This window comes from Rhinopithecus bieti, unplaced genomic scaffold (assembly GCF_001698545.2).
Source record: "Rhinopithecus bieti isolate Rb0 unplaced genomic scaffold, ASM169854v2 scaffold_18354, whole genome shotgun sequence".
NCBI classification, from domain to species: Eukaryota; Metazoa; Chordata; class Mammalia; order Primates; family Cercopithecidae; genus Rhinopithecus; species Rhinopithecus bieti.
Genome location: NW_016809835.1, coordinates 2,052,148 through 2,058,951, shown reverse-complemented (window position 1 = coordinate 2,058,951; position 6,804 = coordinate 2,052,148). Strand labels below are relative to the sequence as shown.

General features: G+C 45.4%; 1 long non-coding RNA gene across 1 annotated transcript in view; it reads right to left on the bottom strand.

Annotated features, from left to right (window-relative positions):
• LOC108541136 (uncharacterized) overlaps positions 1–6,121 on the bottom strand; it is a 23,489-nt gene extending 17,368 nt beyond the window's left edge. Inside the window, exon 1 of the long non-coding RNA XR_001888872.1 lies at positions 6,000–6,121. This is a non-coding gene — a long non-coding RNA (uncharacterized LOC108541136). The remainder of the gene's footprint in view (positions 1–5,999) is intronic.
• Between the last annotated feature and the right edge of the window lie 683 nt (positions 6,122–6,804).

The window sequence follows — 6,804 nt, the reverse complement described above, 5'->3', positions numbered from 1 at the left end:
GACACAAAGTTGGAGAGTTGATGTACCCCTGAAGTAGGGCATTAAAGGTATATTTCTGGCCTTGCCAGCTGAGGGCAAATTGCTTCTGGTGGGCCTTATGGACAGGAATGGAGAAAAAGGCATTTACCAAGTCAATAGCTGCATACCAGGTACCAGGAGATGTGTTAATTTGCTCAAGCAATGAAACCGCATGTGGTGCAGTAGCTGCAACTGGAGTCAACACTTGGCTAAGCTTATGATAATCCACTGTCATTCTCCAAGATCCATCTGTCTTCTGCATAGACCAAATGAGAGAGTTGAACGGGGATGTGGTGGGAAGCACCACCCCTGCATCTTTCAAGTCCTTGATGGTGGCACGAATCTCCACAGTCCCTCTAGAGATGCGATATTGTTTTGGTTCACTATTTTCTAGGTAGAGGCAGCTCTAATGGCTTCCATTTGGCCTTTCCCACCATAATAACCCTCACCCTACCAGTCAGGGAGCCACTGTGGGGATTCTGCCAGCTGCTAAGTATGTCTATGGCAATGATGCCTTCTGGCACTGGGGAAATGACCACAGGATGAGTCTGGGGACTCACTGGACCCTCTGTAAGTCAGAGCTGAGCTAAAATTCCATTAATTACCTGACCTCTGTAAACTCCTACTTTAACTGGAGGACCACAATGACATTTTTGGTCCCCTCGAATTAGCATCAGCTCAGAGCCAGTGTCCAGTAGTCCCCGAAATGTCTGATCATTTCCCTTTCCCCAGTGAACAGTTACCCTGGTAAAAAGCCAGCAGTCCCCTTGAGGAAGGATAGGAGAAAGATTCACTGCATAAACTGCCAGTGATATGGTGGGGTCCTTCGTCAAGGGGGTCCAGCCTTCCCTTCATTCAAGGAGTTCTGGGTCTGTAAACTGGCTGAAGTCTGGAAATTGATTGAGGGGGCTGTGACTCGGTTTTTATAGTTCAAATTAGTCTTTGTCCATTTGACCTAGAAGTTTCCTGCTTGTATAAATTAAGTAGGAATGCAGTAGGCTTCCTATCAGTTTCACTTCTAGGAACATGGTGATTAATTAGCCAATACCAGAGCTATACTCAAGTCAGACTATTCTGACAGACACTTTTCCTCTACTGTCCACTATGGTAGCTACACCCACTTTGCCTTTGACAATTGAGGGATGCCACTTAGCCCCTGCCACCTCGGGATCTAATTATTCCCATTGTATTTAAATTTTGTAGCTGAGTGACTGTGGTTCCCAATGTTATATCTGATATATAGAGAAGAGCAATTACAAGGCTCTTCAAAGATGCAGGTGCTGCCCTCACAAATCTGTTTCTCAAGGTGTTGGTCAAGGGTGTATCTTCTGGACCCTCCCAGCTGGGATGAGGTCTAAAGTGACTAATCCACTCCACCATTCCAATCTCCCTAAGCCTTTTGATCCCTTCCTCTACATTTAACCAAGGGAGCTCAGGCATTTCTAGCTCTCTCACAGTGGGCCATCTTTTAATCCATATTTTAGCTAACCAAGCAAATAAACTCTTAGAACCTTTTTTAACTCCCTGAGCTGCAACATTGAAAGCAAAGTCCCTACTTAGTGAGCCCAAATCAATAAATTCAGCCTGATCCAACTCTATGTTCCTTCCACCTTTATCCCATACCCTTAATATCCATTCCCATGCCTGTTCTCCAGGTTTCTGTTTCTACAAATTAGAGAACTCAAACAGTTCTTTTCCAGTGTAATGCACCTTCTCATGGGTCACACTCTCAACCTCACCTCTAGGGGACCACTGGGACTTTAGTCTACTTATATGTCTAGAAGCAAACAGAGGTGTTGGGGGTGGGTCCTGAGGAGAATCAACATTATTTTGCCTGGCAATTGCCTCAGGGGAGGCCATCACTGTTGCCTCAGGCAGTGCAGGGTTTATCTCCTCAGACAAAGGTGAAAAGGCTGATGGCAGCATGGGTTGGGGAGGGGATGTTGCCACTACTAGGGATGGGGAAGCTGCTCCTTCTGGCAAAAAAGGTTCATCAGAGCTTACAAACTCTGTCCCCAGCTTCATCAGGGTCCTCCCACATGTCCCCATTCCAAGTTTCAGGGTCCCATTCTTTTCCAATCAATGCCTTCACTTTAACAGCAGACACCTGGTGAGGCTGTGCATGCATTTTTATTGCAGGTCAGCCACTTGCATGATAAGAGCTTGTGTTTCTTTTTCCATAATTTCAGCTCTTTTTCCACAGAAGAAAAGATTCTCACTCAGGGCAATCTTAGCAGATTTGAGTATCTATTTCTGAGGCCAGAAGACAGAATCCCTGAGTTCATTATTTTCTTTCATCAGTTTGTCCACTGAACTTTGGAGCAACCAACCAGCTTCATTATGCTCCTTGGTTCTCCACATATGGTCAAAAGTATTATGTATACAGTCATTAAATTCCCTGCCTCTCACAAGTGGTGAATCAGGAGTGTCAAATGCATTTATTTTGCATAACTCTCTAAACAGTTCACGCCAAGGACCATGAGTGTTCTGCATACTATTAGAAGTAGAGTCCTTAGCATTTTGGGGTCAATCATATTAAGCAGTCAGCTCCAGGAACCCCAAAACCAACAAAATAACTCCGTCCTTAATATTCTGTTTCTCTAGAACCACTCCTGGTACCAAAACCTGTATTAGTCAGGGTTCTGGAGGGACAGAACTAATAGGATATATATATATAAATGTGAGTTTATTAATTATTAACTTACACAATCACAAGGTCCCACAATAGGCTGTCTGCAAGCTGAGGAGCAAGGAGAGACAGTCTGAGTCCCAAAACTGAAACACCTGGAGTCCGATGTTTGAGGGCAGGAAGCATCCAACATGGGAGAAAGATGTAGGCCGGGAGGCTAAGCCAGTTCCTCCTTTCATGTTTTTCTGCCTGCTTTATATTTGCTGGTGCTATTTAGATTGTGCCCACCAGATTAAGGGTGGGTCTGCCTTCCCCAGCCCACTGACTCAAATGTTAATCTCCTTTGATAACACCCTCACAGACACACCCAAGATTAATACTTTGTATCCTTCAATCCCATCAAGTTGACACTCTGTATTAACCATCACAGACATGTAGTACCATTTTGTTTAAGCCACCATTACTTGGGAGTGTTTATTACTTGTAATGGAATTTAATCTTAATTATAGGCACTCTCTGATTTTCATTAGCACCAAAGACTGATGTTTATTGTATCTACATTCAGATCATGAATTTTTAATGCAACTGGTAAGATCATGTGCTTAACAAATATTTGACAAACTAATTAAAAGACTAACTCTGTAACTAAAGGCTCATTTGTACTCATTTACTTAATGCCAAAAATATCAGAATTTTTACAAATGAAAACTGAAAAGCGTGTCTTACTTTTTTGTAAACAACTTGTTATCAAACTCTAGAATCTAGGCTCACCAACCATGTGACTTCATTTTCTGGAACTCACTTTGCTCATCTGCAACATGGGCACCTTATCTTAGAGGGCTAGAAGTTGGAAAAGACCAGGGCAAAAGGAAAGCCAAGTGGGAGAGCCTCTGGCCCTGGACCCCATGCTGCCTCCCAAGAGTTCCACCTTTAAAAGTCCACCTAAGATTGTGTTTTATAAGAGAGTTTCACTAAGGAAATGAGGATCTTAAAATCCACTGGACCAGATAATCTGTAAGAGCCCTTCCAGTTCTGACATGTTATGATTAGAAACATTCCCACATGGCCAGAACGAGGCAGGTAGTAGCCCTGCTGTGAGCAGAGCCGATTTGGGAGTGGCATTGTCCTAGATGTGTTGTCAAAGGCAAAGGCCACGTTGTAAAGGCAGAATTGGGATGGGAAGACAGCAGATCCAGCAGGAAGGTGATAATGCAGGGCTGTTTCTTCCATTTGGTTTCATTATGCATGAAGTACAAGGACAAGAACATGTTAAAGAATAGACATTTGTGCTGGGCGCGGTGGCTCAAGCCTGTAATCTCAGCACTTTGGGAGGCCGAGACGGCCGGATCACGAGGTCAGGAGATCGAGAATAGCCTGGCTAACACGGTGAAATCCTGTCTCTACTAAAAAAATACAAAAAACTAGCCGGACGAGGTGGCGATTGCCTGTAGTCCCAGCTACTCAGGAGGCTGAGACAGGAGAATGGCATAAACCCGGGAGGCAGAGCTTGCAGTGAGCTGAGATCCGACCACTGTACTCCAGCCTGGGCAACAGAGCAAGACTCCGTCTCAAAAAAAAAAAAAAGAATAGACATTTGTTTAATAGATGCATATTAAAGGTTATATATTGAGAAACAGTTATAATATTACAATTAAACAGAAGAGATGTCACCCGGATATATCTCATCTCATTCATCTGTGAAACATTTAACTAAAGAAAGGAGTAGCAAGGCTGAGTGTCATCCCCTACATGCAATGCTGATAGGGATGGGCCTGGCTGGAGATGTTCACGCCCCTAGAGTATGACCTGGAAAAAGCCCTGCCAGCTACACCCTGGACATGAAACAGACACAGGTCCAGGAGCCAGGAGACTGTGTTTGAGTTTCAGCTCTTCCGCTTCATCAAGTCATTCTCCCTCTGAGTCTATTTCCTCTTCTGTAAATGAGTGGGTTGGTCTAGTACCTTTAGTTTAAAAACTAAAGTACCTTTAGTTCTAAAACTCCAGGGTTTCATGTGCAAGATGGTGGCTGGGTGGGGGTAGAGGTTGCAATGCTTCTTCCGCACTCATGCTGTGTGTCTGGATAGAGGAAACCTCCTCAGTGGGTGAGACTCTAGATTCCCTTCACCTTGTACTCCCACTGCACGTGTGGAGGTGGAAACTTCTCTGCTTGGTAAATGGGGGAGAATGGGTGGTCATGTTCAGCTCCATCTTCTTTCTTGACACTGGGGCAAGCAGTCAGTCTCTACTTCTGCTCCAAGAGCAGCCCCTTTCCTAGAGGAGGTCTGCCTCCAACCAACACTGGTGTTCCTCATCTGGGGGCTCAGAATTAGCAAGGCCTCTTGGCTAGCGTGCTAAGGGCACATCTTTCACCTGGCCTAGGTGTGACTTCATTTACTGAATGCATGATACAGCTGACCTGGCAGAGCTGACTTGAGGTGGGCATGAGCCTTCACCCCATGTGCCAGCATCAAAGGGGCTTCCTCTGTCCTGGCTACTCGTTCATAAAAACACCCTTATGGCTGTTTTTATAAAACACCATACCACTATTATCCTCATTTTATCGGTGATGAAACTGAGGCTCAGAGTTTAATCAACCGGCCTGAGGTCTCACTGCTGGCTGATAGTACCTCCCTCACAGAGTCTTTGTAAGAATTGTATGCACTGTCTCTGAACATGTTTTTAGAGATTGCATCTCCCAGGCCTGGCTGTGTGACATGAAGGGGCACCATGGATGTAGCCTGTCTGGGGAGCAGCCTCCATCGGCAGCCTGATGGGTGAAGGGAGAAACCTGTCTTCAAAGTCACACCTCCAAGAATCCTGGATCTACTCCTCACCCAGCTCCTACACAGTAGCAGCTGGCTGCACAGAGGCAACAGGTGGAGCCATCAGTTCCCAAGGAAACCACTTCTCTCCACCAATGTGGGGCAGTGAATGTGGAGGGAGGGGTGGGCAGCCTTGCCGTCTGGCTGAGTTTCTCTCAGGAGGTGCAGCTCACCTGGGGGTCCCTCCTGACCGTGGTCTCCAGCCCTCCCTGTCAGAAGAGAGAAACGTCTACCTGGCAAAGCTGTCAGCTGCAGTTAGAATGAACTCTTCAAACTCCAGCAGCCCCTAGCTTAAATGTTACCTCCCTGGGGAGGTGTCTTCATCATCTAGATCAGCAGGTCTGAATTGTGGTGGCCCATTGCAATCCCAGAGGGCTTTAAAAACAACGATGTCTGGGCCCCTTCCTTCCCTGGTAAATCAGAATCCCTGGGAATGGCCAGGTTTGGAAACCACTGTTCCAGACAAAGCTCATTCCCTTACCCCCCATCCATTCCCACTCCTGGGCTCACATCCCACTTGTCATTTTTACCTGGGTGGTTGCATTAACTGCTGACCTGTAACCTCCATGAGAGCGGGGGTTGCAGCATGCCCTCCTCTCCAGCGCTTGACATGGTTCTTCACACTCAGCAGCAATTCAAAGAACATTTGGCAGATAAGATCAAACAGTGATGACTTGGCATTCAGGACTTTTTCTCAAAAAAAATTCAAAATACTTTTACATGGAATATCGTTTGCATGCGTATTTCATAATCAAAAAACACATTCATAAGCAGCTTATACAACTCTTACATAAACCTTGTGAGATAAATACTGTCACCTAGCTCTGAGACCTTACACAAGCTAATTAAAGTCAACCTCAGTTTCCTCATCTTTAATACAGGAATAATAGTACCTCCCTCTTAAGGTTATTAAGAGGAATAAACAAAATAACCCCAACACTTAGCACATTGCCTGGCCCACAGTGAGGGTTCGAGAATATTAACTATTATTGTTGATAATTCCCCTCATGTTACAGAAGGTAAACTGAGACTCAAACAGGCAAAGTGCCTTGCCCAAGATCCCACAGGGTTAGGACTCAGACCAATGTCTTCTGACTCCCAATTGTGTATTCTTTCACATTCCAGTGGAGAATATTTTTGTAAGCTAGGATCTACAGTATCAGCCTAGTTTTCCAGATGGGAAAATTCACCACCAAGAGAGATGAATCAGCACAATGCACTGGATTAGGCGTGAGTGGACGTTCCTCTGCTCTGGCACGGGCTAGGAGTGGGCCTTCATCCGGCCCCGTTTTCTCCCTGTGCCTCATTTTCTGCCTCTGTAGACTTGAGAGGCTG